Below are 14,327 nucleotides of genomic sequence, written 5' to 3' on the forward strand. Positions count from 1 at the left end.
TTCCTCCTCCTCCTCCTCCTCCTCCTCCTCCTCCTCCTCCTCCTCCTCCTCCTCCTCCTCCTCCTCCTCCTCCTCCTCCACCTCCACGCGGATACAGACATAATTTTTGAAGAGCTAAGAGTCAACTTCCGAGAGAGAGAGAGAGAGAGAGAGAGAGAGAGAGAGAGAGAGAGAGAGAGAGAGAGAGAGAGAGAGAGAGAGAGAGAGAGAGAGAGAGAGAGAGAGAGAGAGAGAGAGAGAGAGAGAGAGAATAGAGATACTAACTCTAAGAAAAAAATATACTCGTATACTGTTATGCAAGAAAATATTTATCATTGTCCATCGCCACTCCCAGCCAATCATATTCGGTTCCCTGCGTGTATCGTGCTGTGATTGGGTGTTGCGTAAGGAGAAAACTTTTTACCCCATCTCACTCTCTCTCTCTCCCTCTCTCCCTCTCTCTCTCTCTGTATACCAAACAAACTTATAACGCCACGCCACGTCCAGCTCCTTTCATATCAGTGATTGTCTCTCGTGAGGGAAAGATGACATGGGAAGGGAACACGAGAGCACTGCAGACTGATGACTACTAAAAGGGAAGAGGAGATACACAAGAGGTACGATACATCAGAAACAACAACAACAACAACAACAACAACAACAACAACAACAACAACAACAACAACAACAACAACAACAACGAGAAAATGAAAAAGGAAAAGAAAAATATGAGCAAGAATAACAAAAACAAGCACAAGCACATGATAAAGGAGGATGAGGAGGAAGAGGAGGAAAAGAATAACAAGATCAAGCACAAGAAGAACAAGGAGGAGGAGAAGGATAAAGAGAGAAAGGAAAAGGAAAAATAAAAAAAAACATATGATGGATTAAGAGGGAATAAAATAACACGGAAACAATAAAGAAAAGACGAGGAGGAGGAGGAGGATAAAGAAGGAAAGAAATAAGAAGAAAAAAATAGATTAAAGATGATAAAGAAGAAATAAAATATAGAAACAGAAAGGGAATGAAAAACAGGAGAAAGTAAAAAAAAAAAAAAAGGACCAAAAAGAAATCGAGAAAGGGAGAAACAGACGAACAGGCAGGAGGAAGAAAGGAAGGTGAGATGGAAGGGAACAGGAAGCACAAGAAGGATGACGAAGGGAAAGGAGGAAAAATATTGAAGATGGAGGTATTTCACAATGTAATTTTGGACTTGCTTTTGACTTTTTTTTTAAGAGAGAGAGAGAGAGAGAGAGAGAGAGAGAGAGAGAGAGAGAGAGAGAGAGAGAGAGAGAGAGAGAGAGAGAGAGAGAGAGAGAGAGAGAGAGAGAGAGAGAGAACCTTCAGTGGCCCTTTCTTTCAGTCTTGTCCTTGGTTCGACCCTCTCTTACATAAAGACAAAATAGACATTGAATTTTAAAGTAGTAAAGAAAAAAATACAAAGAAAAATAAGCAAAGAAGATTGATGGAAATGCATTCAAGAAAAACAGATAGCAAAAAAGTGAAGGAAAAAATAACAAAGAAAGAAAGAAATAATAGGAAAAAATGTTGTGTTAAGTTAGGTTAAATTAGGTTAAGTTAGGTTAGGTAAAGTTAGGTAAAATTAGGTCAGGTTAAGTTAGGCTAGGTTAAGTTAGGTTAGGTCAACTTGAATTAGGTGAGGTTACGTTAGGTTGAATTAGGTTAGGTAAGGCCAGGTTGAGTTAGGTTAAGAAAGGTTATGTCAGGTTAGGTTACGTTAATATAAGTCAGATTAAGTAAGATCATGTTGTTAGGTTATGTTAGGTAAGATCAGGTTGAGCTAGGTTAGGTTAGGTTAGGTTAGGTCAGGTTAGGTTAGGTCAGGTTAGGTTAGGTTAGGCTAGGTTAGGTCAGGTTAGGTTAGGTCAGGTTAGGTTAGGTTAGGTTAGGTTAGGTTAGGTTAGGTCAGGTTAGGTTAGGTTACGTTAGGTTACGTTAGGTTACGTTAGGTCAGGTTAGGTTAGGTTAGGTTAGATCATGTTAGGTTAGGTTAGGTTAGGTTAGGTTAGGTTAGGTTAGGTTAGGTTAGGTCATGTTAGGTTAGGTTAGGTTAGGTTAGGTCATGTTAGGTTAGGTTAGGTCATGTTAGGTTAGGTTAGGTTAGGTCAGGTCAGGTCAGGTCAGGTCAGGTCAGGTCAGGTCAGGTTAGGTTAGGTTAGGTCAGGTTAGGTTAGGTTAGGTTAGGTTAGGTTAGGTTAGGTCAGGTTAGGTTAGGTCAGGTCAGGTCAGGTCAGGTCAGGTTAGGTTAGGTTAGGTTAGGTTAGGTCAGGTCAGGTTAGGTTAGGTTAGGTTAGGTTAGGTCATGTTAGGTTAGGTCAGGTTAGGTTAGGTTAGGTTAGGTCATGTTAGGTTAGGTTAGGTTAGGTTAGGTTAGGTTAGGTCAGGTCAGGTCAGGTCAGGTCAGGTCAGGTTAGGTTAGGTTAGGTCAGGTTACGTCATGGAGCGTGACAGAAAACCAAATAATAATATGAAAAAGTAATGTCGAGGAAATAAGAGATGAGCTAAAGTACTCTCTCTCTCTCTCTCTCTCTCTCTCTCTCTCTCTCTCTCTCTCTCTCTCTCTCTCTCTCTCTCTCTCTCTCTCTCTCTCTCTCTCTCTAATTGGAAAATGTTCTCCTGTTCCCGATGGCTCAGTCTTTTCTCTCTAGTTTCATGACCTAACAAATGGTCGCTTTCCTCTCAAACACCTCTCCTCCTCCTCCTCCTCCTCCTCCTCCTCCTCCTCCTCCTCCTCCTCCTCCTCCTCCTTCTCCTTCTTCACAAGCTCTTTCTATTTCAATGTTCTTTTTCCCTTACTTTCCTTCCTCCTCCTTTTCTCCTCCTTTCTGAGTTTTATTTCTTTTTTCTCTCTCTCTCCCTTCCGCTTCTCTTTCTCTCCCTTCTTCTCTTCCTCTTCACCCGTCTTTCATTCTTCCTTTGTTTCTAATGTATTGTGTTCTTTCCAATCCATTTAATGTATTTATTGTTATTTCGTCTCATTCTTATTGTTCTTTCTTATTCTTCTCCTCACCTCATTTTCCATACCATCGCCCTTATCATGTTTCTCTCTATCCTGCTTCTTCTTCTTTTTCTTCCTCTTCTTCATCTTTGTGGGGTTTTTTTCTTTTTTAGTAATTCTTCTTTCTCTTCCCCCTCCTTCTTCCTTTTTTCTCCTTCTCTATTTTTCTTAACTCTATCCCTTACGTTTTTCCTCCTCCTCTTCCTCCTCCTCCTCCACCTCCTCCTCACCTTCTTCCTTTACTATTTTTTTTTTATTTTCACCTTTTTCCCTCCTCCTCTTCCACCTCCTACATAGTTTTTTTTTCCTTTTATTTTTCCACACATCTCAATTCCCGTTGTTTTTTTTCTCCCCATTAAAAAGAAATAAGAAAAGAATTAAAAAAAAATTCCATACAGCACCACCAACCGCTTCTCTTTCCTTCCATCTAAAAATAATAATAATAATAATATTAATAATAAGGCTGATATAAAAAAAAAAACTTTCCCCACACACGCCTTTGTCTTCTACTTTCCATCCTATCTAAATAAAATTACAAGGAAAAAATAATATACAGAAAGGTACTCATTCTCTCTCTCTCTCTCTCTCTCTCTCTCTCTCTCTCTCTCTCTCTCTCTCTCTCTCTCTCTCTCTCTTAGCTCCACGGATACGTAACCAAACCGAAGAGTAAATAAGAAGAGAGTAATAATAATAATAATAATAATAATAATAATAATAATAATAATAATAATAATAATAATAATAATAATAACAATAATAATAATAGTAATAACGGGAATAATTAATGCAGCTAACTGAAGGGATTGGGGGAGAGAGAGAGAGAGAGAGAGAGAGAGAGAGAGAGAGAGAGAGAGAGAGAGAGAGAGAGAGAGAGAGAGAGAGAGAGAGAGAGAGAGAGAGAGAGAGAGAGAGAGACCTACTATATGGTAAACAGAAAGCAGGTAAGAAGCCTAATCCAGGTGAATATTAAGCTCAGGTAAGGTATAAATAAATAATTAGCAACGGTAAACATGGAGAGAGAGAGAGAGAGAGAGAGAGAGAGAGAGAGAGAGAGAGAGAGAGAGAGAGAGAGAGAGAGAGAGAGAGAGAGAGAGAGAGAGAGAGAGAGAGAGAGAGGAGAGCAGTAAGGAACTCTGAACAGCTATATAGAAAAGAGAGGAAGAGAAACACAGTAAGAGAGAAGAAGAGGGGAGGGGGAGAAAAGAAGAGGAAAGAGAAGGGAAGGGAAAGGAGAGGAAAGAAGAGACTGGGAGTATCAGAGGAAGGGAAAGGAAGGGAAGAGAAAAGGAGGAATAAAAGAAAGTAAGTGCAAGAGAGGAAGAGAAGGAAAGAAAAAGAATGGTGTGGGAGGAAAAGGAAAGGAAAAAAAAGGAAGAAAGAGAGAGGGATGAAGTTTCTACGTTGTGTGACGGTGAACGGAACACTAAGGAAAAAGAAAAAAGAAAGAAAAAGAACAGGGATGAGAAGAGACGAGTATATGAAGAACAAGGAGAAGGAAAAGGATATGAGACTATGAAAGAGAAAAGGAAAAATGGAAAAAAAGAAGATAAAAAGACGAAAGGGAAAGAGATGCAGTATGGAAAGAAAAGAAGTGAAGAGGGAGAAGGAGAGGGGGAGAGACAAAAAGGTCTGCAGTATCTAGTATGACAGTGAATAGCTCTTAGTGAAGTGAAGATGTGGTGAACGCTGGACTGGATTTAACACGAAGCGGGAAGAAAAATGATGAGATGAGAGACAGGGGAGGAAGGAATGGAGTGAAGAGATTACCGTGTTGAGAGAGAGAGAGAGAGAGAGAGAGAGAGAGAGAGAGAGAGAGAGAGAGAGAGAGAGAGAGAGAGAATAAAGGGATGGTTGGTATTCATAACAACAGCTGATACACACACAGAGAGGAATCTAAACACTAGTACCGTATGACCCGTACAGTATTAAAAACTTGCGCAGTAAAATATTGATAAGTCGAGATGAAGTAAATAATAATTTCTGGTGGTATAGAAAGAGACGGAAGAATAAAGTACAGCACTGAAAGTAAAAAATAAAAAATTAAACGTACAGATAAGATAGAATAGAAAAACATGGAGACGACGATAATTAATGAAAAAAAAATGCAGGTAGTTACGAGCATAAAAATAATAGGAAGACAGATTACAGCGTTGAAAATATATGGCATCAGGAAGGTAAATTAATGTGCTGACAGAATAGGATAGAAAAATATGAGGACAACGATAGAGAATTGAAAAAAAAAAAGGCAATTGTAGTTACGAGCATAAAAATAATAGGAAGGAAAAACGACAGAGTAGAAAGGATATGACAAGAGGAAGGTAGTTAATTAATGGCGATAGAATAACGTAGAATACATGAGGACAACGATAAAGAGTAAAAAAAAAAAAAACAATAATAATAATGCTGGTGTTTACAAATCTGACAAGGGTAGAAAGAAGATAAGTAAACTCCACAACTCTGCCTGAGTCTGCATTTCCCGCTGCTCTAGATAATCTTTTTCAAGGTGGTGGTTTCAAGACACTTCGCCTCGCAGTTCTGAATATTCTTATGACTACTTTCTTTTTGAGACTGGCATCTTCCCTGGACTTTTTTTTCTCTCTCATTTTTTTTTTTGTTGCCCTATGCCAGGAACCCTCTTATATAAAATAAATGAATAAATAAAACGGGAAGGGTATGACGGGAGGAGAACAGAATAACGTATATATATGGCTAAGAGAAAAAAAAGAAAAACTGAAGACGATAAAACAAATAAATGGTGGTACACAAGAGTATAATAACGGTAGAAAGAAACAAAGTTAATGTACTGGCAGGATGAAAAAAAAAAAAAAAAACACACACACACACACAAACAGATTAACTTACTAATAGGATAGCACAGAAAAAATTAACATAAAAAAAAAACCTACAAATATCACAAAGAAGGAGGTTAACGCACTGACAAGATATGACAGGAGGAAAGTACACACTGACGTACTAGAAGATTAAGATGGGAACACAATGAGAATGAATGGCGTCAGTTACGAGTACCAAAAGAATAAGAACAAGATAAGAAACAAATACTGATAAAAAAAAAAAAAAAACACCAGAAGGAAGATACAGATTCCCCTGCTAATACAATACAGCAGAAAAAAAATAAAAATAAAAATTGCCGTTAATTACGAGTACAAAAAGAGGAAGAACAAGAAAGATACATCCAGCACTGACAGGAAACACCAGGAGGAGGATATTGACTCATGTTCTGATACGATATGATGGAAAAAGAATGATGATAAAAATTTGGGGCTAGTTACGAGTAAGAGGGCGGAAGGAAGATAGGGACGAGGAGGAGGACTGTCTCGAGGTCCGGATGAGGCGCCGGCGAAGGCTCAAAGGGACCAGCCAGCGTAAAAATATAATGGGAGTTCCTTCGCCCACTAATGGAGGCAGCTCTTGACGAAGGTTCCTATCGAGAGAGAGAGAGAGAGAGAGAGAGAGAGAGAGAGAGAGAGAGAGAGAGAGAGAGAGAGAGAGAGAGAGAGAGAGAGAATAACGAAAGCATTCCGATTAATTTCTACAATTCTCTTGGTGTCTGTTCTTAAGAAATCTCTCTCTCTCTCTCTCTCTCTCTCTCTCTCTCTCTCTCTCTCTCTCTCTCTCTCTCTCTCTCTCTCTCTCTCTCTCTTCCAACACAGCTTTCCTCATCTCATCCTCCATCCCTTCACCAAAACACACACACACATACACACACCAATCTCCTCCGACACCTCTTCACAAACACGGTGAGGCGCAACATCGTCTGTACCACTTAGGTAATCTCCCTTCTGCAACGCAACCCGGAGGCAGAGGAAGGTAGAGGGAAGGAGCAAAGAGGGAAAGAACTCCAGCCCTTCAGCCTCCTTCCTTCTCTCGTCTCCCTGCTTCCTTCCATCCCCGCTACTTTGATACCGGGTGACGTACAGAAGAGGTGAGGGAGGTCGAGAGGACAAGAGGGGCGGTTTAAGATCCTCCACAACAAAGGCGACGCTCAAGACTCAATAAAAGCAAGTAGATCGGAGGGGATGAGTGGTATACGGAGAATAGAAGGAGTAGAGAGGGGAAGGGAGAGAGAGTAGGGTAGAGGAAGGAAGATAAATTGTAAGAGGGTATAGTACGAGGGCCAAGAACGTGCTATATTAAACTGTACGATAAACTGAGACGTATTATGAAGTATGGGTCTTTTTTTTTTTTTTTACATATTCTTACTATAGTTTAACATAATATTCCATGGTAGGTTAAGTTAGGTTAGGTTAAGTTTGGGTGATATAGGTTGGGTTAGGTTGGGTTGGGTTAGGATAGGTTAGATTAGGTTAGCTTAGGTTAAGTTAGCTTAGGTAAAGTTACATAAATATCGACATCCATTATCATCAGCATCATCATCTATTATCATCATTATCATCATCAAGCGTCAGTCTCCCAATCAATCACTTCCCAGCAACACAGCTCAGCACTCCCGCCCCTCACAGCAGCTATCGCTTCCCATCGTCACGGCAAAGTCAAGGAGTGAGTATACATAGAATGTCTGATACACACACAGCTTACTCATCACTAAACTAACCTTCAGCCGTTCACTACCACACACAGCATCGACTCAGTGGAGTCTATAGTTAACAAGATTAGAGTAAATAAATATTAAATTGAAGTGGATAAGTAATTTTCATATGATTTTTAACGCATTCATCATGAAAAGTGTCATCCTAAACTTAATAAGATTCTCTAATAGCATCTGAAATATAACACTGTTGATGTGGTAGTGAACTGGTAAAGTCAATTTCCGTATGAAAGAGGAGAAAGAGAAGTGGTATGTTAATTTCCGAATGAAAGAGAAGAAGGAAGATTTTTCGCATGTCTGGAAGCGAATAGAGCACCCAACATGCACTCACTCATTACCCTCACTTCAACAGTAATGACAATTCCCGAATGAAAGAAGAAAGTACTAGAAAAAATAAATAAATAAATAAATAAATAAATATATATATATATATATATATATATATATATATATATATATATATATATATATATATATATATATATATATATATATATATATATATATATATATATATATATATATATATATATATATATATATATATTTATTTATTTATTTATAGAATAGAACACCCTTATTTATTTATTTATAGAATAGAACACCCTTAATACATATAGTATGTCAGAAATTAATTAACACAAAGAACTCGCTTTTTCCTGTGTTTAGAGCTTTGCCTCAATCTTAAGCCTCATCTGCTCAAGAATCTATCACTTATCGGGGTAAAGAGACTGTCAGCAGATCAGAGGGACTGCCAGTGAGGAAAATTGCAAAACACAGCACAGTTAAGGCAATGAGGCTAATAAACTTCTGACTGCGAGATCAGTTTCTGAATATAAAGAGAAGTGGCAGGACATTACTGGTCTCCTCGTATGTGAAGAGGCAAGGCATTATCTCAACTCTAATATCGATTTGCTCAGGAAAAGGGAGGAAGGACAAGGATATCATCCGTATTTTTTTTCGTATTTTTTCATAGTACCTTGTATCAAAATTTCTTACAGCTTTCATCGACATCTCTAATCCTGTTGCGATGCCAGCGACACTCAATCGTAGGAAACCAAGCTACTCGGCGTGGCACTCATAAATACGCAGCAGTCACTAATCATTTAAGCTTCATTCACTTCCTCTGAAAGAAAAATCCCTCACGAATGCGGTACTGCTTTCACGACCTGCCCCGTATTAGTAGCGGAACCTTACCGGCAAAGAACTCAGGCATGAAGGGCGGATGTTTATGACTGACTGACTCGGACTCGTTGTCCCCGCTTTGCTAGTAATGCTTCCGGCAAAACAGAAATTTGTCCATTGCCTCGCAAAACTCATACCGGTGATTCTTCCCTGCAGATCGTGAATGGCAGGGCACAGGTTAGTTGATAATCAAGACATTTATGACCATACCCACTCAACCTTGTGTAGAAAAATTCAATAACTTGTTCACGGATTCGTACGGTGATTGTTCCATCGAAGTTGTGAACTGAAGAGAACAGGTCTACATGATAATCGGGATCCGCCTATTGATTTGCGTTGCCTGTCTAAGGTCTTGAGGCTCAGGGTCCGCATTCTCAAACGCTATACAAGGATTATTCTCAAAGGCCACGGTTGATAAATCAGGCCCTCACGGGTGCCTTGTCCTGTAAATGGTATAGAACCCTTGTTAAACTACCGCTGGATTCATTAAAATACCACTGAAAAGCAAATAACTTCAACTAGAGCCTGTTCAGAGATATTACGACGACGAGCCGAAACATTCAAGAATAATCCAGACATCACGTAGAACTGTTCCCTTCCTTTCACGATTATAACGGAACAATCATCTTACGGATTTGTGAACAAGTGCTACATCATTTTTTTCTAGACAGAGTTGACTGGCTATGGTCTAAGGGGCAGGATTATCAACTAAACCTGTGTCTTTCCAGTGAAGATATACACAGAATCATCAGCACGTGTTTGTGAACTAGTATTATAATTTTCTGCACGACAATGTTTTATTATTTTTTTTTTTTTTTCAGAGAATGGGTTGTTTAATCTAGGCCTTGGTAATTTCAGCTTTTGATCAGTGCACATCTTTTGGGAACGAATAATTACTGTAATTGCGACAGAAAAGAAATACATACAAGCAAAAATAAAACAGGCCATAGTTGTTGTGGAGTGAATATAAATCTTCTCCAGAAAATGGGCTGTTTGACCCGGGCTTTCAGTTTTGGATCAGCACACACCTTTTGGGAACGAAATACATATAAGTAAAATAAAATAGACTAGTGTTGCTTTGGATTGCATATAAATGTTTCTTTCTTTTCAGGACACTTTCCATCGTGAGTGCAAGTCAAAGCAATCGAGGATACCTGCACTTGAACCGTTCATATATTCTGCAACACACCATTTGCTCACACACGGTTAATACAGCTTTCTGAAATGTTACTGTTCGCTGCACTTCCACATGTATCAATCAAGAAATTCCCAATATAAACCAACTTACTTTCATTATTTTAATTGAAGCACCTTGTAAACTTTCACTTTAATAGGGAATTGTTTTTAATTGCGTTATTTTGTTTTTTCTATGTTGCCTGGAAGAATCATTAAACAACAAACAATTTCTAGGGAACTCAATAAGCTCCCTCTTTAATAAAGTCTCTGGAGGGCTTCGTTGCTCTTGCCTTGCCTGTGTCTCTATTCTTTAAAGCTAAAAATAAATTGATACACAACACATTTTTTTTCCCTTACGGAGATTCTCGTTAGAGTAAGGAAGTTAATGCAGAAAATGCAATAGGTATACAATCAACGTGAGTGCAGGTGGTTAATTAATTCACTTCTAGCCATTAATGTACACTTACACATACGAGTAATACACTAATAATCAACACAAATGGCCCCCCTCGAAAAGATAAACACAATCTAAATTCTAACCAACGCGTAATACAGTTTCCACTCCTGTGCACGCTGACACACTACTGCATTGCCTGTCGCCCATCAATTACACGCGTGTCATGTGCATAGTAAACCCACGTCCGGGTAAAAGTTTGTTCATAACCCTGTGCTGAATATTTTCCAGATCAAACCGCGGTACTGACAGGGGGACAAGGGAAAAACGTAAGGCAGGGACAATGGTAAGGGCATCGGGGACAGGGGCAGGGGCAGGGGTAAGGGGCAGCAGGGCAGGAGCGGGAAAAATGGGAGTTGGAGGGCTTCTGTCCATGAAAATTCCCGGGTTTGTGATAAACGTTCAGCTGTGCTCTGTGCCGGCCGGGGTTTTGTCGCGGCGCTCATCACCTGGCGCACCCCGCCTTGATTGCGAGGCCTTTTGATGTCACAGGTGAAGGTCAGGAAGGCAAGGTTTTTCCCAAGCGTACATTTTCTTTTAACCTATTTACCTATATATTTATTTTTTGCTTATTGATTATATATTGATTTACTTCAAATTGATCTAGAATTATTTCACGTTTTTACTAAATCTGAAACAGACGATACACAATATATATATATATATATATATATATATATATATATATATATATATATATATATATATATATATATATATATATATATATATATATATATATATATATATATATATATATAAAGGAAACTTTAGACAGCAGCAGCGGCAACAACAACAAAAGCAATGATATTCTATAATAATGCTGGAAATTTGTTCGCGTGTTTTTGTTTCGGTCTCGGTAGGGTAGTATCAATGTGTAAATTTTTATGCTTAATTTTTGGTAGGTACTGAATATAGTTTTTATATTGTTCTCTATCACCCAGCAGGAGTTCCACAAGGCAACGCAGTAGGGTGTGTTTGTGTGTTGGTTATCAAGAACAAATTAGACAGTCCCCCAGTCCTGCTAAGGAGCTCAGTTCGATCTGTTAAGAGAAGTTGTATAATTTCTTTAATGACTCTTACTTGGTATTTAAATGTTATCTGAATATAACATTTTTGTGTATCCCAAAACGTTACAAGAAATAAAAATGAGAGTTTGTAGCTGCTTTGCCTACAACATCCTGTTTAATACAAGGCTCAGGACGGATAAGCACATGTTTATGTATGAAGATAGATGGATAGGTAGGTAGGTAGGTAGATAGATGGATAGATACAGACAGACAGATAAACAGAGATAAAGATATAAATAGATAGATAAATAGGTAAAATAGATGGATGGAGAGAGAGAGAGAGAGAGAGAGAGAGAGAGAGAGAGAGAGAGAGAGAGAGAGAGAGAGAGAGAGAGAGAGAGAGAGAGTGTGTGTGTGTAATACAACAGGTTGTCTTTGGTGATGCTCACATCACACCAACATTACCTAAATGGCCAATTGAATGACTGATTGACTGACTGATTGATTGATTGATTGACTGATTGACTGATTGATTCAAAGCGCCACACCCAGATAGGATGGAAAGTAATGGATGATGGGACAAAAAAAAAAAGTATAAATCTATATGTATCTAAAACTAAAAATGAAGGAGGTGCGCAGGCAATCACCTGTTACACTAATTATTACGAGTATTATTACGAGCTCAACACATGCCTTAATTCGAGGGATTCATAATATAATCTTCCATCCAAATAATCAAGCATCTGCTCTTGAAATAAGTTAACGTTTCCAAAGATCCAACATATAGGTAACCAACACGCCGGCGACTGCAGCGACGCAGGCTGTAGCAGTGCTGCCAACTATTCTTTGGGCAGGTACTAATGCCAGTAGGTTATAATGTGGCATTAGGTTTAGTTTTAAAATCTTTCATTATTACGTTTAGTGTGGAAAATTGTTTATTTGAGTCTCCTCCATAAAATCAATGCTCCCACAATCACGAAGATGTTGGAAGGAGGGAGTTGAAAGCCTAATTTGGAAGAGTATTTTAGCAGCAAACATTTCGGCCACAAACAAAGTGAAATGGATTTATTCAGTCTTGATTACTATAAAATAATAATAATAATAATAATAATAATAATAATAATAATAATAATAATAATAATAAGGTTTTATTATAATTTAAGCCATTACACACTACGTGGTAATAACCTACCTCATTTTGTTCTTCTCACTATTCACATCATTTCTAATGATTACACTACTTGTCGGAAATTAATAATAACGCCACAATAGGCCTGGGAATGCACAGCGCTCTCAACTTTTTCTAAGTCCACAGGTAAACATAAATGGTGTATTGTTGCCTGAACTTCAGTTGTTAGGTTAGGTTAGGTTAGGTTAGGTTAGGTTAGGGTTTTATTATAGTTTAAGCCATTACACACTACGTGGTAATAACCTACCTCATTTTGTTCTTCTCACTATTCACATCATTTCTAATGATTACACTACTTGTCGGAAATTAATAATAACGCCGTGGGCCGTGGGTAGAGATTGGGGACATTGGCTTAAACTATAAATTTACCAATAATAATAATAATAATAATAATATATAAATAAATAAATAAGTAAATAAATAAAACACTAGATATGCCAGAAATTTGTGGGTTGGCTTAACCACAAACCGACCATCACGGTTTTCATACTCGTTGGCGCAAAAATTACCTCGCTGTTCTGCCGCTAAACCCCCGTTATTCAGTCCTCCCTTGAGGTAAACAAAACCTGTCTTGCTCTTTGACGTAAACAATACATTACCTTCCTCTTGGAACTAACAATGTTAAAGTCAGCAGCTACATTTTACCTGATATACCTATTTATTCGCGCTAACTATACGCTAAGGGAGCTAACGAGGTAGTTAACCAGGCAAGCCATCACCGGCAAGTAAGGAAAAATACACCACAAAGCAATACATGCTGAGTAATGTCCACTCTCACCTGCTTAATTCATATATAACCTTAAATATACCCGGAAAGTAAGATAGGTTAGATAAATTATACATGCTTACCTATGAATCTCTGTAGCCGCCACCAGGCACCCCACAACACAAGTCACACACACAACACTGCGCGGGCGAGGACTGTTTGCGCTGGATCTGTGGATGGCAAAGCAGAATAGTCAGTCTCACTCCATGTTCTGTATTATCACAGGGCTACTTAATTTTGTTTAAGCTTACTTATTATGTTTTCTTTCACTTATTTGTAATGACTGATGCGTCGTACATAAATGTAAACTCTCAGATGCATTCAGAAAACCCATCTTAATAATAGGCCTTGCTCATGTTTTGCATTTCCCTGTACGTCATACTTCAGGGAGAGTGATCCTATTGTTTTGTGTTATTGTTTCTTTGTCCATCTTATGATATATATATATATATATATATATATATATATATATATATATATATATATATATATATATATATATATATATATATATATATATATATATATATATATATATAGTAAAAGGAGATAGGAAAAAATTGGTTCTCAAACAGAGTGGTAGATGAGTGGAATGGACTCGGTAATCATGTTGTTAGTGCTAGGACATTAGAGAGCATTAAGAGAAGATTAGACAGGTTTATGGATGGGGATAATAGGTGGATATAGGTAGGTATATTTCATACAGGGACTGCCACGTGTAAGCCTGGTCGCTTCTTGCAGCTTCCCTTATTTTTTTATGTTCTTATGTTCTTATGTAAAGACGTTGTTGTTGTTGTTTTTGTTGTTGTTGTTGCTGTTACCTCATATTCTATCTAACTAGATTTTCATTTCCATTCATCTTTTTTTTTTCTTCTTCTTCTTCTTCTTCTAAGATTATAAATTACTAAGATTATTTAACGAAGTTATAATCATCAGCTGTCATAAATAACATTTTCATTCACCACATGAGGCTGTATGCAAG

At 38.0% G+C, this 14,327-nt stretch overlaps 1 long non-coding RNA gene across 2 annotated transcripts in view; it reads right to left on the reverse strand.

The window, feature by feature from the left end:
- Window positions 1-14,327, reverse strand: part of LOC135099957 (uncharacterized) — a 124,922-nt gene that overhangs the window by 82,223 nt on the left and 28,372 nt on the right. For both annotated transcript variants that reach the window (XR_010268463.1, XR_010268462.1), the window contains exon 2: window positions 13,429-13,515. This is a non-coding gene — a long non-coding RNA (uncharacterized LOC135099957). The remainder of the gene's footprint in view (window positions 1-13,428; window positions 13,516-14,327) is intronic.

Source organism: Scylla paramamosain, chromosome 4, assembly GCF_035594125.1.
Source record: "Scylla paramamosain isolate STU-SP2022 chromosome 4, ASM3559412v1, whole genome shotgun sequence".
Lineage (NCBI taxonomy): Eukaryota > Metazoa > Arthropoda > Malacostraca > Decapoda > Portunidae > Scylla > Scylla paramamosain.